Genomic DNA, 27,958 nt, shown 5'->3' on the forward strand with positions numbered 1-27,958 from the left:
GTCTTATCCGAATAGGGCGAATTGGTTGCAGCCCATGTTGCGGTAATCCCCAGGCTGTTGCTCTTTTTATGCCCTCCGTTTTAGCCTCCCCATCATTTCCTTCTTCATCGGCATCTCTCCTAGAAGAAGACACAGTTGAACAGAAATAAAACAGTATTGATTATTACGCAATAAAACTATTTCGCTGGGAACAAAAATTCCCACACCTGTCTATGTCTGCGCTGATATGGAGATCATCAGGAAGGGAAAATTGTGATATTCGATGTTCAATTTTCTGATTTCCTGACAGCTCCATCTCAGCCTACTACTGGGAAGTGGGAACTAACTAGCTACCCACGGTGGGTTATTGCAGAAACAAAATGGCAAAATGATGGCCTCCATCTAGCGAGATAACCGTTTTGCCAAAATGAACAGTTGTCAATAATGCTAGATCTATGTAATAATGAGAAATAAAGAAAGGATGACCATGTTGCTGCCTTGCATATTGACTACATTGAGTCACTACAGGCGGGTGCCTCAGAGGTTGCAACGCCTCTCGTGGAGCACCGGCCTGAGGGTAAGAGTAAAATTTAATTAGGTTCTCCACCCATACCCCCACCTGGAGTTAGGTCCTCCAGGTGGGGGTATGGGTGGAGAATAGACATGGGCGCCATCAAAAAAATTTGCTTTGTTTGGTTCCGTACGAAAAAGAAAATGTATTTCGTAATTTGTGTATGAAATTCAATTTGGATTCGTATGAAATACGAATTTTCATTAGATTTGTAAACTTTTCGTAAAAATAACGAGTTTGTTAGGATGAATTTATCATTATGAGGGGTTCCCACTATCCCTGTGCTGACTTCCTCTGATTGGTGAACAAAACACCAGTCATGTTTCTGTTAAATTGGATCCGAACTTCGTTAACAAAATTTCATATTTCATATAAAATTTGTAAGCATAGAAATTCCCATAGGGTTCCCACCATCCCTGTGCTGACTTCCTGGGGTTTTAACTTATAGGTTCATTAACTTTTAGTAACAATTACGAATTTTTATTATGATGAATTTATCATTATGAGGGGTTCCCACCATCCCTGTGCTGTGCTGACTTCCTGGGTTTTGAACTTTTAGGTTTGTTAACTTTTTGTTAATTACAAATTTTTGTTATGAATTTGGGTCCGAAATTCGTAAACAAAATTTCCTATTTCGTACGGAATTCATATGCATAAAAATTAGTATTTCGGATTCGTACAAAACTAATCTCACATGTCTAGTGGAGAATACCCAGTAGTAGGCTCACATGGAGCTGTCAGAAAAGCTGGCCACACACCAGGAGATTTGCATTAGTATGAAAATTCTGAAAAATATTTCACCAGAGCATTCAATTTTGTTATCTTTGTCAACTAATTTTACTAATTTACTTTATCAACTAATTGCTTTCAAAAGCCCTTAAAACTTTATCCAGACCTGCTACATGAGAGCAATCCCAGATTTATTAAAAAGGCATTAGGAAATGTACAAACAAAAATCCCAGTACTGGTTAATTATTGCCCTTCAAACCAAAATTTTCAATTCTGTTTTCTCATGATCATGGTCAACAACAATCATTGATTTGACACCATTTACCACTTCAGCCCCAGAAGGTTTTACCCCCTTGACCACTTCAGCCCCGGAAGGTTTTACCCCCTTCCTGACCAGAGCACTTTTTGTGATTCGGCACTGTATCGCTTTAACTGACAATTGCGCGGTTGTGCCATGTTGTACCCAAACAAAATTTAAGTTCTTTTTTTTCCACAAACAGAACTTTCTTTTGGTGGTATTTGATCGCCTCTGCGGACACGTCGGACAGTTTTGACACATTTTTGGGACCACTGGGATTTTTAAAGCGATGAATGCTATAAAATTGCTTTGATTATTATTATTATTATTTATTATTCCCAATTTATTACTTTTATTTATTATTATTATTTATTTATCATTTATTATTGATTACTGTGAAAATATCACTGGCAGTTAAGGGGTTAACCACTAGGGGGCAGTGAAGGGGTTAAGTGTATCCTAGTACGTGTTCTAACTGAAAGGGGGAGGGGACTGTGCAGGGGACATGACAGATTGCTGTTCATACTCTGTATGAACGGACGATCTGTCTGTTCTTCCCTCAGAGAACCGGAAACTGTGTGTTTACACACACACAGCTCCCGGTTCTCGATGTGCCCAGAGTGATCGCAGGAGCCCGGCAGTGATTGTGACCGCCGGGCACTCACATCGGCTCCATGGGCGAGCAGGGCCCCGTAGTGGCCACCTATGGTACCGACGTACCATGATGGCAATTCGCGCAGCCCAGCCATGTTGCTGCAGCATAACTGCAGCGGCTGGTCGGCATGCGGTTAACGACCAGGCCATTTTTTGCACTATGGCACTGCATTACATTAACTGACAATTGCACGTTCATGCAATGTTGTACCCAAACAAAGTTGATGTCCTTTTTCCCCATAAATAGAGCTTTCTTTTTATTTGATCAACTCTGCAGTTTTTATTTTTTGTGCTAGAAACAAAAAAAGTGACAATTTTGAAAAAAATAAATAAATAAATACTTTCTGCTACAAAACATGCAATAAAAAATACCAGAAAATCAAATGTCTTCATCAATTTAGGCCAATATGTATTCTGCTACATATTTTGGTAAAAAAATCCCAATGATCGTATATTGATTGGTTTGCACAAACTTTATAGCATCTACAAACTATGGGATATTCTTATGGCATTTTTATTTATTAATTGTATTATTAGTAATGGTGGCGATCAGTGATTTTTAGCAGGACTGCAATATTGTGGTGGACAAATTGGACACCTAATTGACACTTCTGACTCTTTTTGGGAACCAGTGACATTATTACAGTGATCAGTGTTAAAACTATGCAGTTACTTTAGTTTAAATTTTTTTTTGTTATTGCATTTTAGTGTAAATGTGAGATCTGAGGTCTTTTTGAACCTAGATCTCATATTTAAGAGCCCCTGTCATGTTTTTTTTTGTTCTATTACAAGGGATGTATACATTCCATGTAATAGGGATAAAAGTGACCCATTTTTTTTTTTTAAAGAACAGTGTAAAAATCTAAAATCAAAAGGTAAAATAAATAAAAAAATATATATATTAATAAGGTGGGTCTTTGTATAGCTTTTTCAATGGATCCAGATTCCAATTGAGCTATTAAATGATTACAAGAGGGTCAAGTCAAAAGTATTGATTTATGCATGTCTTCCTCTTCTTCAAAGCCTATGGAAGTACCAGAATCCTACTCTTCATCCTCCTCCACTATCCTGTGTGTTCTGTGACATAGGAATGATGGTATCTGGATAAAGTGGACCTTGAGAGGAAAGGTAGTCCTCCTGCTGCTCTGCCTCCAGTGCCCTGTCCATAATGCCACGCAGAGTCTGCTACAGCAGGAACACAACAGGGATTGTGTCACTAATGCACGCACTGTCACTGCTCACCCTCCTTGTGGCCTCCTCAAATGGTGACAATACAGTGCATGCATCCTTAATTATCAGCCATTGGCATGGGGAAAAAAGCTTAGGCGGCCTGAGTTTGTTGTAATGCCGTACTGGCACAGGTACTTGTTGACAGCACTCTGCTGCACGTATAGCCGCTGCAGCATTGCCAAAGTTGAGTTCCACCTGGTGGGCATGTCACAAATCAGGCGGTTTACGGCAGGTGGAATTCCTGCTGAATTTCAACTAACCAAGCACTGGCTGTGTATGACCACCTGACATGGCTACAGACTCTTCTGGCCTGCTTTAGTGCATCTTGCAATCCTGGGTACATACATAGGAAATGCTGAACCACCAAATGAAGGACATGTGCCAGGCATGGCACATGTGTCAACTTTCCCTGTGTAAAGGACTGCATGGCACCTTTTAGCCTGTCTCTGGGAATAGCCCTTTAAAACGCTTAGGGGGTACCTGATGTTCATAGGACAATTCTGCAAAGGAGGGCATGGAGGTGCAGAGGAGGAGGGGATAGGGCTCACAGGTCTGGCATCATCACCACCAGCTTTATGGAGACATGGGGCACAATGTATTGTCCCTGCACATGCTTGCTGGACCATGTGTCAGCAGTAAGGTGGATTTTATGGCTGACTGCCTTGCCCAACAATGCCAGAACATTCCCTTCCACATGATGGTAGAGAGATGGAAAGGCCTTTTGTGAAATGTAGTAGCGACTAGGAACCTGTCATTGTGGTACAGCACATTATGCAAATTCACGGAAGGGGGCAGAATCCACCAGGCTGAAAGGCAGAAGTTGGAGAGCCAACAGCTTTCACAAGCTTGCATTCAGATGCTGGGCATGTGGGTGGCAGGGAACGTATTTTTTCCCCCTGCAGCAGATGGGTCCGAGAAATTTGCCGGCTACAGTCTACAGCTGGTGGTGCGCTGCTGGCAGATGTGCTGCTAGGACCCGGGACACTCTGTGCTATACCAATATCCCTGTCAGTGGAGACTGCTGAGAGATAATAACTCGGTATTGCAGGGGCAGACTGAAGTGGGTGAGGAGGGGGGTCATATTTGTGCCCCTTTTGTGTGGCTTTTAGGTGCTCTTGCCAATGCACTGAGTGGTTGGACGTTAAATGCCTTATTAAGCATGTGGTACGCAAATGGTTGGTGTTTTTGCCATGGTTGATGTGCCTGAGACACAGTTTTCAGATAGCAACAGTACTATCTTTTGCAGATGTGCTGAAAAAGGCCATGACAGCTGAGTGTTGGGAAGTGGTCTGGGAGATAACAGCTGCAGATTGTGATGGAATAGGGTGGCTGCTCTCTACTCTTTCTTGATGTCGGCCTCCTTGGGGTTGTGCCACCTCACCTTCAGTTTCCTCCTCTGCTCGATCTGGCACCCAAATCACGTCAGTGACTTCATCATTAGGGATGGGCAAACAGTTTGCCCTGAGCATAAGTTCGGGACAAACTTTGGTTGTTCATATTTTCTGCTAACACCGAGCAATATGCGGTGTTCAGGGAAAATATGGAACACGGTTAAAGTCTATGGGACACTAACATGAAAAATCAAAAGTGCTCATTTACAAGGCTTATATGCAAGTTATTGTCATAAAAAGTTTGGGAACCTGTCCCAGGGGACATGTATCAATGCAAAACATTTTTTTTTTTTTTAAACTGACGTTTTTTCGGGAGCAGTGATTTCTTTAATGCATAAAATGAAACAATAAAAATTAAATATTCCTTATATTCCTTTAAATATTCTTTTAAATATTCTTTTAAATATGTAAATAAATACACCCCCTTGGTGTAGGCCTTTAAAGTGGCACATTTTTCCAGTGTTTACAACAGTACCACAGCAAAATGACGTTTCTAAAGGAAAAATTTTAATTTAAAACTGATCGCAGCTGTAATGAATTGTCGGGTTTCAGCAATATAGATAAAACTCATTGAAAAAAAGAGCATGGGATCCCCCAGTCCATTACCAGGCCCTTCGGGTCTGATGGGGAACACTGCACCATTTTTTTTTGATTTGTTTAGGGGTCTCCCCCAAAATCCATACCAGAACCTTCAGCTCTGGTATGTATTTTAAGGGGAACCCTGAGCCAAATTTTTTAAATAAATGGTGTAGAGGTCCCCCCAAAATCCATGCCAGACCCTTATCCGAGCAGGTAACCTGTCAGGCTGCAACAAAAGAGGGGGGGTGAGAGAGAGTGCCCCCCTCCTGAACCATACCAGGCCACATGCCCCCAACATGGGGAGGGCGCTTTGGGGTAGCCCCCCAAAGCACCTTGTCCCCATGTTGATGGGGAAAAGGGCCTCATCCCCACAACCCTTGCCCAGTGGTTGTGGGAGTCTGTGGGCAGGGGGCTTATCGGAATCTGGAAGCCCCCTTTAATAAGGGGACCCCAGATCCTGGCTTCCCCCTTGTGTGAAATGGTAACGGGTACATTGTACCCATGCCATTTCACAAAAAAGTGTAAAAATGTGGGACAAGTCCTTTATTAAAAAAAATAAAAATAGGGGGGCGTGTCCGGCGCGTGACCATGATGGCCGCTTGAATACAGAGCTCTCCACACTGACGGCGCAATACAGCGACATACAGCATTCCCCGGGAGTTATTTTTCAACGACTGACCGGCGATTTCACTGTGAAGCGGAGGAGAGATGTCCCTCAAGCGAAAGGATGACAGGATCCCTCGGAAACTGACGGCATTCATGTATCAGCCGTCCACACGGCGCAGCCAAAATGGCGCTGAGGCTCCATCCCGCTGCGGGCTGAAGATAGCAGCTGCTTCTCCCTGCCATGAAGAGCTTGTCTCCACACATAACACCGCACTGGTAAGCACTAATACAGGCGAAAACTCTTATATATCGCCCCCAGGAACGCCACTGACTAACAGTCCGGCGAACTCTAAGATGCGGCTAGATAATGGTTTACCTCAGGACAGTGTCCAGGCCGCCGCCATGCCCTATGTCTTCCCTCAGCAGAGCCCACAGCCGGACGCCATTGCCTCCTTTCCCACAGCAGGTCAGGCAGTCATGGACACCACTCTCAAGGAGATGCTGATGTCCCTTAGAAGCTCCTTACAATCTGATATGCTATCCCTTATGCAGAATTTTGGCAGTAGCATCAATGCACTAGAAGACAGAGCCACGCAGCTTGAGGCTAATATGGGAGATGTCACTACTACTGTAAATGACATGATTGATGCCCAGGAAGCACAGGCCCAAGAAACATGTTGGATTAAGGACAAAATCGCAGATTTAGAGGACAGGGCCAGACGTAACAACTTTAAAATCCGTGGAATTCCTGAATCTGTTCAGAATACTGAGCTGCCTTTATTTGCAAAAAACCTTCTTAACCACTTCCCGACCAGCGCACGACGATGTACGTCGACAGAATGGCACGGGCAGGCATATTGGCGTACATGTACGTCCAATATTCGTTGCCGCCGTGCCATCGGGAGCGCGCCGCCGGCGGCGCGCTCCCGCGCTGGTCGGGACCCCCGTGAGTCCGGTCGCGGGACCCGCGGACTCGATCGCCGCGGGCATCCCCGCGATCGTCTCACGGAGCGGCCGAATGGAGGAAATGCTGTATAAACAACATTTTTCCATTCTGCCTAGCAACTAGTGACGCTGATCTCTGCTCCATGTGATTGGAGCAGAGATCAGTGTACACTAAATGAAAGCCCAACCCCCCTACAGTTAGTAACACACCCCTAGGAACACTTAACCCCTACACTGCCACCCACTGGTTAACCCTTTCACTGCCAGTGTCATTTACACAGGAATCACTGCATTTATATAGCAGTGATTACTGTATAAATGACAATGGTCCCAAAAATGTGTCAAAAATGTCCGATGGGTCCCCCACAATGTCGCAGTCACAATAAAAATCGCAGATCGCCGCCATTACTAGTAAAAAAAAAATAATAAAAAATTATTAATAAAAATGCTATAAAACTATCCCTATTTTGTAAACGCTATAACTTTTGCGCAAACCAATCAATAATCGCTTATTGCGATTTTTTTTACCAAAAATATGTAGAAGAATACGTATCGGCCTAAACTGAGGGAAAAAAATGTTTTTTTATATATTTTTGGGGGATATTTATTATTACAAAAAGTAAAAAATAATGCGTTTTTTTCAAAATTATCGCTCTATTTTTGTTTATAGCGCAAAAAATAAAAACCGCAGGGGTGATCAAATACCACCAAAAGAAAGCTCTATTTGTGGGAAAAAAAGGACGTTAATTTTGTTTGGGAGCCACGTTGCACGACCGCGCAATTGTCAGTTAAAGCGACACAGTGCCAAATCGCAAAAAGTGGTCTGGTCTTTGACCAGCAAATTGGTCCGGTCTGAAAGTGGTTAAATCTATACTCCCTGATGCAAGAGGCATTGAACTAGTTATTGATCGTATACATAGGCTGCCTAAACCCTCTTTCCTCCCGGATGCTGTACCTAGGGATGTTATTCTTAGGGTGCACTTCTATCATATTAAGGAGCAATTTATGCGAACAGTGAGAGGGTTGCCCTCTCTTCCTGACCCATACGGCCATCTGCAAGTATATGCTGATCTGTCTCAACATACCTTAAGCAGACGCAGACAACTCAATACTATCACCAAAGCGCTACGCAACAATCAAATCCAGTATCAATGGATTGCGCCCTCCAAAATCTCTATCCAATACGAGGGATCGAAACACCTAGTACATTCGCTGCAACAAGGCCTGAGACTCCTGCGAGACTGGAACATTGTTCCTTCTCATAGTGAGGCGACTCCCATGGATCAGAGCAACACGGGTGCCATGTCTCCTCAATCTCTCCCGCCTAGATCCCGCAGGAACCCACTCCCTACCCAGGGTCCCGGATCTGTGATCACCGCAAGCCGCTTCGGTGTGTCCTATGCTCATGCTCACGCTCGGTACAAAAACTCTTTACCCCCACTTAGTGTTTCCTGGCACAGGTGTGCCAAGGATTGTTCTATCGGAAACACTTTTTTCATAGTTTTTTTTTCCTTTACTGCCACTGTAAGCGGCCATAGCACGGTTCTCTGCCTAATCAACGGGCAGCATTCAGTTACATCTAGAGGCTCGAGCAATTGCCTTTTCTGTTTTACTTCAATCAACTCTGTCCCTTTTTTTTCTTTTTTGTGTGCTTTGCTTTTCTCTCCCTCCTACCCTCTCCTAGCAGGTCTACAAGAGTGTCTGTTCTTCCTAGAAAAGAGACGTCTACATTCTTATCCGCACGCCGTCTTGATCATCTATCAAAGTTCTCTCCGGCAACATCCCTTGAAACCGCATACAGCCTCCCTTTGGACCCGTTTCTTCTTTTTGCAGCACTTCAGGTAAAACTTCTAGCTGTTACAGTTCCTCCCGACTTAACCTGCAAACATGACCATCAAAATTGTCTCCATAAATGCCAAAGGATTAAATCATCCTGCTAAGAGGACCTCTCTATGGTCACTTGCCAAGCAAACCCAATGTGATATCCTGTGTGCACAAGAGACACACTTCTTGTCTAGCCACCCTCCTTCTTGTACGAACAAGAACTTCAGTACAGTTTATATGGCCAATGCTACCTCCAAAAAGAAAGGAGTTCTTATTGCCATCCGCAATTCCCTCGCCTACCAGCTCACCCAGGTTACCCTGGACCCCGATGGTCGATACATCATTTTAACTTGCACGATCAACACTATTCCTTACACTATTGTTAACTCTTATGCTCCTAATGTTCACCAAACACGATTTCTACGTAAGCTCCATAAGAAAATAGCTGCAGCTCAACAAGGAGCAGTAATCTGGTGTGGAGACTTTAACTGGACCCCTGATCCTGACTTGGACTCCTCTGTCCGCACCAAGAGATCCAGACCAGCTCTAAACCCCCTTCTTTCTAGCTTTCATTTATACGATGTTTGGAGATGTTTACATGTTGATGAAAAGGACTTTACTTTTTTCTCCTCCTGCCACAACTCTTATTCACGCATTGACGTCTTCCTCACGGACCCTTGGACTCTTCAAAAAATCTCTTCCTCCACTATTCACTCCACGACATGGTCTGACCATTCTCTGGTTAGCATAACTATTGAAGACTCTGCTAAAACCCCTCCGGCCTGGGGGTCGGATCCACCATCAAGGTGCCGAAATCAAACTGTTTCAGGATCTATCAGCAATCACCTTGCAGAGAAGGAGAGAATTGAAACCTATCCTAGACCTACTGAGAGCTCGTGCAATCCCATACAGATGGAAATTCCCTCTTTGCCTATCTGTTACATATAATGGCCATACTGTGAATCTTAGGGTCCCGGAAGATCTAGAACATTTTTGCAGCACTCTCAACTTGCCACCTATGGAAGTTCCTGACTGGTATAGTGACTTCCGCCTTCCCCTGCTACGCAGAGTTGATTCCATGGATGGAATAGCTGAGGCTGGCAACTTCAACATCGGCAGACGCAGGAGAGCTCACCCCCTCGCCTCTCCCCCAAGGGCCCAGTGCAACCTACGCAATCACAGCCCCACCGCTTCTCCTGACCATAGAAAACCAAGACGCTCATAAGGATCCTTCTACTGCCGCCCCGGTATTTCGGATCACAGTTAGCTGCACCTGGTGCAACGTTGCCGTCACTACCTGAACCACGTTTGGACTTGCTCCCATTTCGTTTTATTGTTACTCTGGAGCTGTCCACCCCTCGCTACCTCTCCCTGCTAGTATTACGAGAGAGGGATCTTCCAGCTATTCTTGTCTGACAGGTAATTTACACGCTACTCGGCTATAGACCTTTCTCCTCTTGGCTGATACCCGCCCTTCTTACACCCTCTTTACCATACCCCTTCAGTGACATGTTACCTGTCGCCCAATTGCTAATGGTTAGTGTGATACACTGCTCCTCGGCCTCAATCATTGGCTCACGCCCTGGCTCTATACCTGTGGAACATTTATCCCCAACCTACTACCAACAGAGGCATGAATAACCTTATATCCCAGATGCACACGCTTTTACTTTGAGTATCTTGCCATCCTTTTTTGATTCCCCTTGTCTATTTTTATTTATTTTTTTTGCTTCTTTTTGTTTTTTCTTTTATTTTGTGCCTGCTTGACTAGTTGGACATACGCCACGGGTGAAGGTATTGTACCCTTGCTCTAACTTGTTTTTTCTCCCATTCTCTAGTCCTGCTTAGTCCTATAGCCAGAAGCCATAATAGCGGAACCTTATACTATATGTAATGCTACCAAGTTCATACTGTCAGCAAGATCCCCTCTCTTGCACTATTGGAGGGGACGATGGACTTACCCAGACTAGTACCTCGACTATGGAGTTAATCATTCTCATGCTTATGTTGATACTCGGGATATGTCCCACCAATGTTCTAGAATGTTTCTTTATGTTTTGTTTATATGGTGGAATAACTGCTTACGTGACGATCCCACTGTTTTCTTGTTATTTTTGTGTAATTCGGATCCGATACTGTTCTCCATACACCTTTACTGACATTTTTAGGTCTCAGATTCAGATGTTATTATTGTATGTATAGACCATGTTAATGTTACTACACATGGGATACCTGTTCACTCTATCGGTATCCTCTCTAATCCTCCTCCCGGATGTACACTATTCTTGACACACCGCAGAGGATGATACTACTTTACACCCCTTTCACATTAGTCACCCTGGGTCCCCTTGCTTTCACCAACTGGCCCCTGTCCATTTATACACCGCCAACCCGGCTTCCTTTAGTATTACGTTCCCTATTCCCCACATACACATGGGTGCACAACTAACTCCATAATTTCGCCCAGCCTTTTGCCCTTTCACTCCCCATCTTACAGTCATCAAGCTCATGCATTGCGAGTATCCTCCCCAATCCCCTTTCTGACCTCAAGGGACATAGAGTTCACACTCATCCTCGCTCGACCACCAATCACCCTCCACCACAGGAATCTCTGTGAGATATCCCTGACCTACACTGGTTCTGTGTTCTGTCAGGAAGGTTCTAATTAGACCTCCTGACCCCAGTAATTATCCCACTTCACCCCAACCTTTCCCTTTTTCCCCTTCCCCCCTCTTCTTTCAATCTACTCACCTTCAACCTTCCCACCTGTTTCCGTTTCTATCTTCTGCGTAGCCTCGAGCCCTCCTCCCTTTCCCCCTTCTGTAATTTCCTTCCCCTCCTTACCCTTTCTCCCGTTACCCCCTCTGTGACTCCGCTACTCTCTGTCTACACTTCTTCAGTCCCAACCACATCTTCAACATCATGCACCCTCGTAGAATTTGACGTTCCCCAGACTCTAACTCCCTCAAGATAGTGTCCTTAAACGCAAAAGGTCTAAACACCCCTGAAAAACGTTCTCAACTTCTATCTCATATGAAAGCTATGAAAGCTGATGTCGTCTTCGTCCAAGAGACACACTTTGGCTCTCAAACGGTTCCCAAATTTTCTAACTACCATTACCCAATCGGATACCACTCTACCAACCCAAATTCTAAAACAAAAGGCGTCTCCATATTAGTGTCTAAAAGAATCCCTCTTCACATTACAGATACAGTAATCGATGACCAAGGCAGATATGTTTTCCTTAAAGGCTCAATACACAACAAACCTATCACATTAGCCAACGTATACAGCCCTAACACGGCGCAAGTCCCTTTCTTTAGGACAATTACAAATCAATTGGCGACGTTTCAATCTGGCATATTGATCCTAGGGGGTGATTTTAATGTCCCCTTGGATCCTCAAATGGACACTTCCACAGGTTCCTCCCGCCTCCCCTATAGAGCCCTTAGACAAATCAAACTGTCTCTCCAAAATCTCCTCCTACACGATTCCTGGAGAACCCTCCATCCAAAGGAGAAGGACTTCACATTCTATTCTAATCCCCATGACAGATATTCAAGAATTGACTATATATTCTTGACACAGACGGATCTTCCATTTCTCACACAAGCGACTATTGAACCCATGGTTCTCTCAGACCATCATCCCACGACGATTACTTTGACCTTTCCTGTACTACAAGAACGAACACACGTCTGGAGACTAGATCCAAATATCCTGACTGATATTACACAAGCTTCACAGATCCGACAATGTCTCAATGACTATTTCACAGAAAATAACACGCAGGACACATCCTTTATTACTCAATGGGCCGCACATAAAAGTGTAATACGCGGGAAAATGATGTCTATTTCTGCCCAACTTAATAGAGAACGAAAACGCCGCCTATCCGATCTTTACTCGAAACTTAAAACACTCGAAACTGCACACAAACGTACGTTGGCCGAGCAGACCCTCCAAGAATTACAAAACGTTCGTTCCTCCATTCAAGAGGAGCTTGGAAAATCCATTAAGAAAAAATACATGCTTTCCCAGAAACTTTTCTATGAGTTCGGTAACAAAAGTGGTCACCTTTTGGCCCGGGCCTTGAAAGCCAAACAGTCGAAAAACACCGTACACTCCTTACATACCTCCTCTGGTAAAATACTCACATCTAACACGGACATAGCTAAAGAGTTTGAAAACTTTTACTCTGAACTCTATAACATCAAACAATCTGACCTGTCCCCGTCCGCCGTTCTTTCCAGACAACAGACGATGAAACATTTCTTGGATAAATTTTGCCCGTCCATTCAAAACCCCGACATTATATCTGACTTAGATAGTCCTATCACATCATTGGAATGGGCAAAAGCCCTTAAGCAGACGAAAAACGGCAAGAGTCCTGGCCCGGACGGACTACCCGCGGTATATTATAAGACCTTTTCAGACGTCCTCCAAGACCCCTTTAGGAGAGCCTTTAACTCCATTTCTGACGCCACACCCCTTCACCAAGACATGCTAGAGGCTCATATAGTAGTCATTCCGAAAGGAGACAAGGACCCGACTAAGACCGGTAACTATCGACCCATATCACTACTCAACGCTGACCTGAAACTGTTTTCCAAAATTATAGCCAACAGACTTCTCCCGCTCATCCCTACACTAATTTCCCCTGATCAAGTAGGATTTGTCCCGGGCCGCGAGGCACGGGAAAATACGACGAAAGCTATCAATATGCACCACTTAATCAATACCACTGGACAGAGGGGTTTCTTTCTTTCACTTGACGCGGAGAAGGCATTCGATAGGGTTGCATGGGATTACATGCACTGTGTTCTACAATCCATTGGCTTGGGACCCAGACTGCTATGCTTCATTAATGCTTTGTATATCTCCCCGAGAGCGAAAATAAGAGTAAACAACACCCTATCGAATGCCTTCTCAATCCGGAACGGGACCAGACAGGGTTGCCCCTTGTCCCCTATTCTTTATATCCTCACACTGGAACCATTTTTGAACAACTTGAGACGAAACCAAGATATCTCTGGAATTCGATCCAAACTAAGAGAATACAAAATTGCCGCATATGCAGACGATATCTTGATGTTCCTGACCAACCCCCTGATCACGCTCCCATCCCTCTTGAAATCATTTGAGCTATTCAATATGTTGTCCAACCTAAAAATTTATTTTAATAAGTCCTACGCCCTCAACATATCCCTACCCAGTACCACGACTGACCAATGTAAACTTAATTTCCCATTCAACTGGACTGATGATGCTATCACATACCTGGGCATACAACTTACAAAAAACCTGAATGATCTCTACAACAAAAACTATGTACCTACTTTACACAAGATTATAAGGGACCTAAAACTGTGGGATAAGCCAATTTTCTCCTGGTTTGGCAGAGCTTCTATTTTAAAAATGAATATCCTCCCTCGCATGTTGTACCTCTTACAGGCAGTACCAATAAAACTCCCATTAGCTTTCTTCAATTCGTACAGGCAGACCTGCTCGAAATTTCTCTGGGGCATGCATAGACCTAGAATTAGTTATCTCCAACTCTCCTTACCCAAGAGTAAAGGTGGTATAGGCCTCCCAGATATTTCCAGTTATTATAAAGCTACACATCTGCCGAGAATAATTGATTGGAACATTCATTCACCGTATAAAGACTGGGTCAACTTAGAAGCGTCCTTCGTAGACTCTCCTCTCCACTCCCTTCCCTGGGTACAACACAGACACGTCTCCCCCACAGTCAAATCCCACCCACTCATTGCCCCGACATTACTGTGCTTCCTTACCGCCTGCACTAAGGATGATATCTCATCCACACCTGGTCCATTGACCCCACTCAAGATGAACCCGGACTTTCCCCCGGGTATGCACGAATCCTTTCTCCTCAAATATTGGCCACAAGTACCACTACAGATATCATCTTTTTACAAAAATGGACGATTACTTACAGCTCAGCAATTGGCCGCTGACATGAAAACGCCCCCTATTCCCATGTGGACCTACCAACAGATTCGACATGACTACCTTCATTGTAGTAATAAACAAACGGACTGTACTAGACCTCTGACCCCCTTTGAGAAACTCTGTTCTTCCACTACGCCTCTGACACACCTCATATCCTTAACTCATTCCCTTTTATATCAAAGATATATTCCCGGGGACTCTTTGGCTTGCAAGGCCTGGGAGAAAGACCTCGATCTCTCCATTTCTAGTGAAGACTGGGAAAACATTTTTCTTAATATTCATAAAGGCACTCTAAATGTGTCCACTCAGGAGAATGGGTTCAAACTTCAATGCCGATGGTATAGAACCCCTGCTCTGATCCACTCCTGGGATGCTCAAGTTTCTGATACTTGCTGGAGATGCCAAAATCAACGTGGCACCCTTTTGCACCTATGGTGGCTCTGCTCGGCCATCCAACCTTTTTGGCAAAACACACATCTGTTAATTAACAAAATTACAGGTACAGAATTGCCCTTTCAACCTGCTCTATATCTCTTGCACCACGAAGCTTCCTTTAGAACATCTTACCGTAAGTCTCTCACACTCCATCTAATCAGTGCAGCCAAGCAATGCATCTCAATCCATTGGAGGTCTTCTACCGCTCCCTCCACTAAAGAATGGCTCCGGAGAGTAGATAAAATAGCACAATTGGAGGAACTCATTCATATTAATAACGACACACCGACTAAATGTGCCTCGAAATGGGCCCCTTGGCAACACTTCAGAACCACTGATGACTTTCACCGTCTGACACAATCTTCTACCTAATTCACCATAAACTAGTAAGAACTCATATGACCTTATATTCCCTAGACCCTTTTCATTTGGAACAGTTTACTAACATCCATTGTAGCGTCACTTCTATCACATGACCCTTCAGAAGATCGTTTCCATTTATTCAGGACCTACGGACGGCGAGTAGCGGAGTACTTATAGCCCTACTTATAGTCCTACCATGCCTACTCACTCACCTGATGAATCCAACCTCACCCCTGCTCTTCTCTGTAATTCTCTTCCCCCCATTCTCTCTTACTCTCCCTCCCCTCCCCCTCCCCCCATCCGCTAGCCTCATATAAACTCAACATCACAGACGTGAACCTCCCCTCTCTCTCCCATTCCTTCCCTAATTTAATTCTTTCTATTTTCTTTTTCTTTTTCTTATTAGACTTCTGTCTGATTTTGTCCATCTTGATATGATACTCTCACATTGTGCTCATTGTTGAACCCTATTCCATACTCATTGATAAGAGAGTTATAATTTTTTGTGCACTTAAGATCTCCTTCAATATAGCTGATATTGTGAGCAGATAAACATATATCGTGGATATCTATGCTTCCAATGAGCTACCTTATACTGTTTGTTCGCCTATACTATTGGTTTACTCACTGTTCTGTTTATCAGTTCTAGGATGTCATTTTCTCTGTATGTTGCTTTATCGGAAAACAATAAAAATCTTTGGAAAAAAAAAAAAAACCCCTCCGGCCTATCTGTGGAGACTTAACACTAGGATTCTGCAAACGGACCCATATACTGACCTGTTACATGAAAACCTATTAGCTTTTTTCTTGCAAAACAAGGACTCAGTTACAGACCCTCATGTGCTATGGGCGTCCCATAAAGCGTACATGAGAGGCTTGTTTATTCAATACGGAGCTAGAGATAGGAGGCGTAGGAGGCAGCGTTTAGATTACATCCTTACCAAAATACAAATTACTGACTCCATGAACAAGCAGCACCCTACTTTAGCACTCAAATCCCAACTGACTTCCCTCAGACTCGAACTCAGAACCTTATTACTAGAAACCCATGACAAACTACAAAAACGCTTTAGAATGAAATTTTTTGCTGAGGGGAATAAACCTGGAAAACTACTCTCACATCAGATCAAAGGTCATGTATCCAAATCGCCTATACCCTTTATGCTTCACCCTACCACCAACTCTAAATTGACCAACCCACAAGCTATTGCCAATGCTTTTAGCGAATATTACAGCGGCCTGTACAATCTCGCTGATGATATAACACTCCACCAACCCCAACCCTCCCAAATCCAGGCCTTCTTACACTCAGTCCATCTACCCCAGCTGACCCCTCAGCAATTGGAACAACTGAACGCCCCATTCACACAAGATGAAATTAGAAAAGCCATCCAAACTTTACCTAACAATAAAGCCCCAGGTCCGGATGGATTTGTAGGTGAATATTACAAGCAATTCGTTCATGTGCTTATTGAACACCTAACCCCTGTTTTCAACTCTGCTGCCTCTTCCGCCTCCTTCCCTCAGGAAATGCTTAAAGCTTTGATTGTTACCATACCGAAGCCAGGGAAGGAGCCAAACCTACCACAGAATTTTCGCCCTATTTCTCTTCTCAATCATGATGTGAAACTGTATGCGAAAGTGATTTAATCTAGACTACTTGATATATTACCATTACTAATACACCCTGACCAATCTGGTTTTGTCAAAGGTCGCCAGACTTCTGATGCCACACGGCGTATGATCAACATCATTCATTATGCAACGACCCATCGAGTGCCTTCTCTGCTCCTTTCTTTGGATGCGGAGAAGGCATTCGATCGGGTTCACTGGCAATACCTAAAACTTACTCTAGAAAAATTTGGATTTCAAGGTTTTATCCTCACCGCAATTTTAGCTTTATACTCTACCCCCTCAGCCCAAGACTATTGTTTATCTATGCTCTCTACGCCATTTCCCATTACAAACGGCACGAGACAAGGCTGCCCCCTCTCGCCCCTGATCTTTGATCTCATGATAGAACCCCTCGCAACCAAAATTAGATCCCACACTGCCATCTCTGTTTTTTTCATTGGAAACACTGATCACAGAATCAGCCTTTTTGCTGACGACATTATCTTTGCATTAACTAACCCTGTCACTTCCCTGGCTTCGGTACAAGTTGTACTTGATGATTTCAGCTATGTTTCATATTACAAAGTTAACACTACTAAGTCTTATATTTTACCAATAGCACTGCCTCAACATCAGCTAACATTCTTACAAAATAGATATCATTATGCATGGTCCACAAATACTCTCACATACCTAGGTATAAAACTCACTGCACATACCACTGCACTATACCAAACTAATTACCTAACCTTCTTGCATACACTACCTACAGAATTGAACAAACTCTCCAAATTGTCCCTCTCTAGCGCAGGTAGATTAGCTGCCTTCAAGATGGTCTTACTTCCACGGCTTCTATATCTTTTCAGATCACTGCCCATCCCGTTACCCATGTCTTTCTTCACGCAGATACGATCCCTTCTCAGAAACTTTGTATGGCAAGGTAAAAGACCAAGAGTAAACCATACAACCCTCATAAGACATAAATTAGCTGGTGGTATGGGGTACATCGATGTGCAGGACTATTATATGGTGGCTATTTTAGCACAATTGAGAGAATGGTTCTCTCCTAACCCTCTTAACCAATGGAGCTCTATTGAAGCTTCCCAAGTCCCCAGTGGCAACTTGAAAATTTGGCTCCTGAGCTTCCCTTCTTTACGTAAATTGGACAAGCATATATCTCCGACTATCCGTGCATCAGTGACAGCATTCTTCTATATCCTCACGAACTTACCTACCTCTACCGCTCTGTGTAAGATACCCATACCGATCGAAGTCCTTAATCTGCTTGTACCCGACATGCAGATAGCTCCCTGGAAAAAAAAAGGTATAGCACATATTGGGGACTTATACTCTTCTGAATTTCTCCATCCATTCCCTACACTACAACAAACTTTTTCACTTACCTTGAGGGACTATTACACATACATTCAAGTTTCACACTGCTTACTCAGACACCCGCATGCCCATTTAACCCTGCCCACGAAAATCTGGCAGTACTTTACTAGCACTACAGCCCCAGTCAAAGGCATTTCGCTTTTCTATGCTTCGCTTAAAGGTAAAACCATCATCGATATCCTTCCTCCCATGCTTAAATGGGAGAGGGATATCGGTGTTTCCCTCTCTCCGCAACAATGGCAATGTGCACTACGTTCCATCTACTAATGACGAAATCTGCTAACCTTTGGGAACTCACTTATAAACTTACCCTCAGATGGTATATCACCCCTGCTCAAATACACTTGTATAATGAGTCTTTAGACGCACATTGTTGGAGACAGTGCGGTGCACCTGGCACCCTTTATCATATAGTTTGGGATTGCCCCAAAATCAAATCATTGTGGATAGATATATTCCGCCTCATTGCTGAAATAACCAGTATCCCTATTAAACCATCCCCGGCTCTAGCGATTTTGTCTATAGGCATAGAAAATTATCCACCTACACTCCATTATATTATTACACAGATTCTATTGGCAACTAGGCTGGTGATAGCCCGTAACTGGAAATCCTCCACATCAATCTCATGTACGGAAACTGTACGCTTAGTACATACACATGGTGCTTATGAACGCATGTATGCTGCGGCAGAAGGTTACCTAGCTAAAATAACAACTCGTTGGACAGTATGGGATGCATGGTTCATCAAATCACGTCCCTTATCCATCTGAATTATTACTCTCACACTATAGACACCCTATTTCAACATACCGCATTGGGCCTGCTCCCCTCCCTCTAACCCCTCTTCCCTTCCTTTGACCCCCCCCCCCCTTTTTTTTTTCTGTTCTTTTTGCATTGTCATACCGCATTTGGTGATCTATACTGGGTCAACCAGCATGTCCACGCACTCTAGATGTATTGTTCTCTACCTATTTGTTCAGTTTAACTAGTTTATAGTTTAACCACTGTTCAGTGTGTATTATGTTCTTTTTCCTCAGCGTAATGGTCTGCAGATGGTACTTCCACCTATGCGACATACTCTGTTTATGTTGCCATCTTCCTTGTTAATTTACACATTATACTAATTGGGTTGTCTGTACCTCTAGACAGAGCAAGATGCCGTTTGGGGTATCTGGAGGGGAGACCCCCCCACATCATATTTTCTTTCTGTTCTGGTTAACGTGTATACAGTAACCGCAATTTGCATAAGGTATATGTTCTCAACCCTAGAACTACTCCTGCTTATGTAATATTCTTCCATTGCATGCTGTATCTGTGGTTTGTTATCTTTCTATTTTCTTTTTGTGCTCCTAAAAATTAATAAAAATTATTGAAATCAAAAAAATAAAAATAAAAAATGTCCCACAAAGTCCATTCATCTTCTTCTATTGCTCCGCTGATGGACCAAAAAATAAAACCCGCCACCGATCCTCCTCCATGGGAAGCTCCAGCTGTATGACGCTTCATCGCCTTTGACAGTTCTTATATAACTGAGGGTGGGGCCATGCAGTGACATACACAGGTGGCCCCGCCCCCTCTGATGGGTGACACCCCCCCCCCCGACACACAGGGACTTTCCCATGGCTTCCCCGTGGAGTCAGAGGGAGCGGGCCACTCGTTTATGTAACCATGTGGCCCTGCCCCCCACTGACGCCATGCATCAGAGGTGGGCGGGGTCACCTGGGTACGTCATCTTGTGGTCCCATCCTCAGTTATATAAGAACTGTCAAAGGCGATGAAGCATCATACAGCGGATGGAGGCAAATCGGTGGCCTTTTTTTTTTTTTTCTGTCTGTCGGTGGAGCGATAGAAGAAGATGAATGGACTTTGTGGGACATTTTTTTTTTTTTCATTTTTTTTAAGAAAGGACATGTACAAAGTTGTGTCTTTTTTTTTTTTAAACATTTTTACACTTTTTTTGTGAAATGGTACCGGTATAATGTACCCATTACCATTTCACACATCAGGAACACTGGGATCTAGGGGCCCCCTTGTTAAAGGGGGCTTACAGATTCCAATAAGCTCCCCCGCTGACCCCCACAACCACCAGCAAGGGTTGTGGGGATGAGGCCCTTGTCCCAATCAACATGGGGACAAGGTGCTTTGGGAGGCTACCCCAAAGCACCCTCCCCATGTTGGGGGCATATGGCCTGGTATGGTTCAGGAGGGGGGCATTCTCTCATCTCCCCTCTTTTCCTGCGGCCTGCCAGGTTGTGTGCTCAGATAAGGATCTGGTATGGATTTTGGGGGGACCCCTACACCATTTTTTTTAAACATTTGGTGCAGGGTTCCCCTTAATTTCCATATCAGACCCAAAGGGCCTGGTATGGATTTTAGGGGACCCCCACGCATTTTTTTTTCAATTTTGGTTCGGGGTTCCTCTTAATATTCCTACCAGACCCAAAGGGCCTGATAATAGACTGGGGGGATCCCATGCTCTTTTTTTCAATGAGTTTTATCTATATTGCCGAGACCCGACAAGTCATTACAGCCACGAGCAGTTTTAAATGGCGTTTTTACAGGCATACTATAGACACCGTCCCAGGCACAATATTTAAAGGGATATTTCATTTTTATTGTTTCACTTTAAGTATTAAAAAAAATTACTGCTCCCATTTTTATGACAATAACTTGCATATAAGCCTTTAAAATGTGCACTTTTGATTATTCATGTTTGTGTCCTGTAGACTTTAACAGTGTTTGCGTGTTCTGACAAATTTTTCACTTGTTCCGTATGTTCTGGTGCAAACCGAACAGGGGGTGTTCGGCCCATCTCTACTCATCATCATCATTGTCTCCATCACCTCCATCTTCATCATTACCATTGGAGACAACTTGGCAATACTCTGTGGCTTGGGGGTACATGAATGTCAATTTATCTACCATTATTTCTTCCTCTCTCTCATGTTCCTGTCATCCTTAACCTCAGAACCAACATCTGAATCCAGTAACGGCTGGGCATAATCAAGGAGCAAGTGGCTGGCACTGTGGTCAAACTCTGTTGACTCCTCAATGGCTGATATTGGGGCTATGACAGGAATAGATGTGGACAAGGAGGCAGGTTTATCCACTCTGGCAACTGAAAGGGACTGCACAGTGCACACTTGTCTCTGCTTGTGTGACAGAGGATGAGAAAAGTTTAGTAAGCCAGTCCACCACCTCCTCTGAATGCTGTGGCGGGATAGTATGAGCAAACTCACAAAACAGAGGAAATGATGTCTTGCCTGAGGACTGACCATCACATCCACCTTTGCCTGTGGACACATTTGTTGCTGGCCCCCTTACAGTGCCAAGGGAACGTCTGCCTCTCCTTGTTGTCCCCCCAGACATTATTGGGAGGGAGGGGGTGGTGTTTATAAGCAAATGTAAAGAAGAAGTTGAAGTATGTATGTAGATGCCCTTTAAAGGGGTTGTAAAGGTAAACGTTTTTTCACCTTAATGCATTCTATGCATTAAGGTGAAAAACATCTCACAGTGCCAGCACCCCCAGTCCCCTCATTTTACTTACCTGACCCCTCGAAAGTCCCGCGCTCACCCCCGCCCGCCCTCGCCCGTCCCCGCCATCCTCTTTGCCGCTGAGTCTGGCCGCTGATTGGCTGGAGTGGATGGATTGAAAGCAGCGCAGCCATTGGCTCGCGCTGCTGATAATCACATCCAATGATGCGGCGCGTCGGGGGGTGGGGCCATGTGATACAGCCAGCGGCTATAAACAATGCTTATACATAGTTACATAGTTGGTCAGGTTGAAAAAAGACACAAGCTCATCTAGTTCAACCATAAAAAAAAAATATATCATGCAATCCCATATAACCAATCCTATACCCACAGTTGATCCAGAGGAAGGTGACACCCACATGCCCCCCCCCCCCCCCCCCCAAGAAAAGCAAGATCAAATTTGCTACAACAGGGAAAAAAATCCTTCCTGATCCCAGAGAGGCAATTGGATTGTCCCCGGATCAACTGTACCTATAAATGTTAGCACCCAGTATATAGTACATTATGTACATTTAGGTACATTTAGGAAAGAATCTACTGAGCTGGCCAGAACCACCTCTGGAAGGAGTCTATTCCACACCTTAACAGCTCTTGTGAAGAAACCTTTCCATATTTTGAGATGAAATCTCTTTTTCTCTAGGCGTAAAGAGTGCCCCCCTGTCCTCAATGTTGACCATAAAGTGAATAACTCAGCACCAAGTTCACTATATGGACCCCTTATATATTTGTACATGTTGATCATATCACCCTTAATCTCCTCTTCTCAAGAGAGAATAAATTCAGTTCCTCTAATCTTTCCTCATAGCGGAGCTCTTCCATGCCTCTTATCAGTTTGGTTTGCCCTTCTCTGCACTTTTTCCAGTTCCCCAATATCCTTTTTGAGAACTGGTGGCCAGTATATACATATATATTCACCCTATATTAATTTTATTTATACTCTTGGCACTGGCCACACGAAAATATGTGGCTCTTGGTGCCTGGGCTCTGGCACTAAGTGGATGCATTTGCGTGAATTAGGGTCAATAGAGCTGTGGCGGGAGCGCACACCCTGCATGCTCCCGCCACAGTTACCAGCACCTAACTGAAAGCTCTTAATCGCTACTTGTGCTCGCGAGTTACCCAATCACGTGACTGCCGTAACAGTCAGATGATCTTAAAATTTGCCCCACCTCCCTGCGTCCTAAACCTCTAAAAGAGTAGGAGTCTCAGGCACTAAAAGCTTAAAGAAAATTCTTATTCATGCTTACTTTCTATAACAGGGAGATGAGAAGGCCACCCCAAGAAAGAAAAGGAGTAACAGGAATTTCTTCAAGGTGAACATCTTTGGGCTCTGTGGGTAATTTGGATTCATGGAACGAAAAAGAAAAAATTTAAAATATGACTCAAAATAACACAAGGCCTCCTAATATTAGGCACACATAACAATACAATACAGTAAAAGGTGCAATGTTTGTTTGCTCTAAACCATCACAAAAGATCCAGTACACCTGACACCCATTATGGGCAGGTTAAGTGTTTTTTAATTACATGGATTTGCTTGATGCTTTCCAGACCTTACTTGTTCTGGTTTCTCATGAATAAAACAATGATTAAGGGGTCCTGATCTATCATGTTCCTCAATCCCACAAAATTAAGAGCACAGCAGGTTCTTAGATGTCATTGGATATGGTTCACAAGAACCAAAGTTCAAACCTCCATTGTTTATGGTTTCCAGGGATGTCTACCTGAAATGGGGATGCTTGTTGCATCACCTGTACTACCCACGCTAGTCCTCACTCAATCATTGCTAAAGGGTGTTGGTTATTGTAAAAAATACAAAGAATGTTGGAATGAAAATATTTTTTTTTATTTATTCACTAACTATACTAGTGGTTTCTAGATGGTTTTTCTTGTAGGAATGAGAAGAGTCCCCAGATAACGGTCTCTGTGATTTAATTAGTTTCAGGTTTGGAGAGGAAGAGAATGAGGCTTTTGGAATTATATGGGAATAATTAATTATTCTAAGTAATATAACGTATGAATGCTAGCTTTCTACTGCATTATTTCCTAATAAAGATAAGATATTTAGGAATTGGATCTTAATAAAAGTTTTACCAAAATTGAAAAAAACAAAAAGTCACCACAATGCTCCTTTCAGGACACAAAATAAAACTTTGACTGGTTCACTTTATAATGTTTTTTTTTTTTTTTTTTTTTTTTTAACAAGCTTACAATTAGGATTGAGAAATATGTACAATATCTGGTTTGTTTCATAGGTTAGACACCTTTGGAATCAATTACAATTTTCACATTCATTGTGCAAAGTAAACCATTATGAGAAAAATGATATGATGACCTTGCTATCATTTAGATTCAAAATAAAACATAGGAGTCAGTTAAACTTTACTTGAAAACGGAATGCCAATAATTATTTCCTTATAAATAATTATAATAGGATTAGCCACATGCCACCCGCCATATAGTAGTATGTTATCGCCAAAGTGGTTTAGTTATCCTAATCAGATGTCATATGATGTGATCAGGATAACAAGCTGACATGCATAGTGGCGATCAGAGGTGCTGTGTGTCAGAATGGTATGGAGCCTCTGACGGAGGCTTCTTACCACGTGATCAGCTGTGATCAATCACATCTGATCATCTTGTGAACCGGGAAGTGCCGGTAAACGGCTTTCCTTGGTTCACGCCGACAGGGAGAGCTGATTGGCGGCTCTCCCTGTCAGAGGGGGGATCTGTGCTGATAATCAGCACATTGATTATCAGTGCAGCCCCCATTAGAGGTGCCCATCAGTTGTCAATCGCTGCCAATCAGCTTCCAGCCTGTGTCCCATAAAGAGCAGCTGTCAGTGCCCATAAATGTACCAATCAGTGCCCCATCAGTAATGCCTGTCAGTGCCCTTCAGATGCCACTTAGTAATGCCTCTCAGTAGCTCCTCATCAGTACCCTATCCAATGCCATCTATCAGTGCCCATCAGTGCTGCCTATCAGTGCCGTCAGTGGCACCTATTAGTGCCGCTTATCAGTGCCCATCAGTTTTGTTTTAAAAATGTTGGTCTTTTTAAGTTTGTTTAGCAAAAAATAAAAACCCCAGTGGTGATCAAATTCCACCAAAAGACAGCTGTATTTGTGGGAAGAAAATTTCAAAAATTTAGTTTGGGCACGTGTTGTATGACTGCACAATTGTCATTTAAAGTGCCACAGCACTGAAAGCTGAAAATTGTCCTGGGCAGGAAGGAACGAAAGTGCCCGGTGTTGAAGTGGTTAATAGACATGTGCAGAGTAAAATATTTTGTTTCGGAATTTCGTTTTCGTCCGAAAACTTAATTTATTTAGTTACTCCCGAAATTTGTTTTTATTTATTTTGTTTTTCGTTCAAAAATTGCATTCGTCCGAAAATCCACATGAATTACGGTCGAATCTGTCTTTGAAGGCTTATGGTGTCTGTCGAATGTATAAAGAAGATTAGACGGAGCTAGTATATAGCATACTTTAGAACCCCTGTTAAAGTCTATGGGACTCCAACATTCAAAATCTAAAGTGCTAATTTTAAAGACTAATTTGCAAGTTACTGTCCTAAAAAGTGTTTGGGGACCCGGGTCCTGCCCCAGGGAACATGTATCAATGCAAAAAAAAGTTTTAAAAACTGCCGTTTTTTCAGGAGCAGTGATTTTAATAATGATTAAAGTGAAACAATAAAAGTGTAATATTCCTTTAAATTTCGTAGGGGGGGTGTCTATAGTATGCCTGTGAAGGGGCGCATGTTTCTGGTGCTTAGAACTGTCCCTGCACAAAGTGTCATTTATGCAGGAAAAAAAGTCCTTTAAAATCACTCGCAGCTATTATGAATTGTCGGCTCCGTAATACAGAGAACACTCATTGAAAGTCATTGATAAAATAAATAAATAAATAAATAAATAAAAAAGCGTGGGGGTCCCCCAAATTCAATTACCAGGCCCTTCAGGTCTGGTATGGATATTAAGGGGAACCCCACGTCAAATTTTAAAAAAAATTGACGTGGGGGACCCCCTAAAGATCTATACCAGACCCTTTATCCGAGCACGTAACCTGGCAGGCCACAGGAAAAGAGGGGGGGACGAGAGAGCGGCCCCCCTCCCTCCTGAACCGTACCAGGCCACATGCCCTCAACATTGGGAGGATGCTTTGGGGGTCTGTGACCCCTCAAAGCACCTTGTCCCCATGTTGATGGGGACAAGGGCCTCATCCTCACAACCCTGGCCGGTGGTTGTGGAGGTCTGCGGGCGGGGGGGCATATCAGAATCTGGAAGCCCCCTTTAACAAGGGGACCCCCAGATCCCGCCCCCCCTGTTTGAAATGGTAAGGGGGTACAAAAGTACCCCTACCATTTCACAAAGAAAGTGTAAAAAATAGTTAAATAAGACAAACACACTTTTGAAAAATATCTTTATTAAAAATAAAAAAAAATAAAAAAAGATTCCAGCGGCGGTAATCAACTCTTGCTATCCAGCGACGGACGGTCATCTCTCCAGCGATGGCTCATCTCATCCAGCGCAGCGAATACATCCTTCTTCTGTCTCCGCAGAGGAGACACTACAAGGATTCCGGCGGCCTGACGTTTCTTATATATGGAGGGCGGGGCCACCCGTCACCTGACCCCCAAAGCATCCTCCCAATGTTGAGGGTATGTGGCCTGGTACGGTTCAGGAGGGAGGGGGGCGCTCTCTCGCCCCCCCTCTTTTCCTGCGGCCTGCCAGGTTGCGTGCTCGGATAAAGGGTCTGGTATGGATTTTTAGGGGGACCCCACGTCAATTTTTTTTTAATTTGACGCGGGGTTCCCCTTAATATCCATACCAGACCTGAAGGGTCTGGTTATGGATATTTAGGGGGAACCCCACGTAAAATTTTTTCTTAAATTTGAGGCAGGGTTCCCCTTAATATCCATACCAGACCTGAAGGGCCTGGTAATTGAATTTGGGGGGACCCCCACGCTTTTTTATTTATTTATTTATTTATTTATTTATCAATGAATTTCAATGAGTGTTCTCTGTATTACGGAGCCGACAATTCATAATAGCTGCGAGTGATTTTAAAGGACTTTTTTTCCTGCATAAATGACACTTTGTGCAGGGACAGTTCTAAGCACCAGAAACATGAGCCCCTTCACAGGCATACTATAGACAACCCCCCCCCCCCCCCCCCTATGAAATTTAAAGGAATATTACACTTTTATTGTTTCACTTTAATCATTATTAAAATCACTGCTCCCGAAAAAAACGGCCGTTTTTAAAACTTTTTTTTGCATTGATCCATGTCCCCTGGGGCAGGACCCGGGTCCCCAAACACTTTTTAGGACAGTAACTTGCAGAATCTTTTCTCTCTGTCAAATCTTTTTTCTCTGTCGAATATTTTCTCTATATAATCTTGGACTAATAGAGGTAAGGTTAGGCACATTCGACCACAGGTTCTATAGACAGATTGTTATTGTCAGAGTCATGTCGAATCTCCTATTCTATATCGAACTGTTGTAACAATGAAAACGAAAATAAAGCATTTATTTATGTCGGATCTTTCGTTTTTTGGTTTTTGTGCTTTCGTTATCCTTTGTCAAAACGAAAACGAAAATAGCTGAAATTCGGACGAAAATGCATTCGGACGAAAACGAATGCACATGTCTAGTGGTTAATAATAAAATAACGATTTTCCAGCATATACTTACCGGGTAGTTCAGTCAGTGCTGAGAATGTAGACAGCTGGGACACTTCAGTGAATGTCTATACCATGAAAAAAGGGCTTGACTTATATAATCAAAGAAAAACAAGTTGAGTACACAGAAATTTTAAATAAAGTTTGTCCTA

General features: G+C 43.4%; 1 long non-coding RNA gene across 1 annotated transcript; it reads right to left on the reverse strand.

The window, feature by feature from the left end:
- LOC143955174 (uncharacterized) lies at nt 1-27,850 on the reverse strand. Its single transcript, XR_013269787.1, has 4 exons — nt 27,820-27,850; nt 23,374-23,456; nt 18,430-18,504; nt 1-119 (listed from the first exon to the last, which is right to left on the reverse strand). It is a non-coding gene; the product is annotated as an uncharacterized LOC143955174 (long non-coding RNA).
- Between the last annotated feature and the right edge of the window lie 108 nt (nt 27,851-27,958).

This window comes from Lithobates pipiens, unplaced genomic scaffold, assembly GCF_037356315.1.
Source record: "Lithobates pipiens isolate NorthernLeopardFrog02 unplaced genomic scaffold, aLitPip1_a1.2 Scaffold_35, whole genome shotgun sequence".
Classification (NCBI taxonomy): domain Eukaryota; kingdom Metazoa; phylum Chordata; class Amphibia; order Anura; family Ranidae; genus Lithobates; species Lithobates pipiens.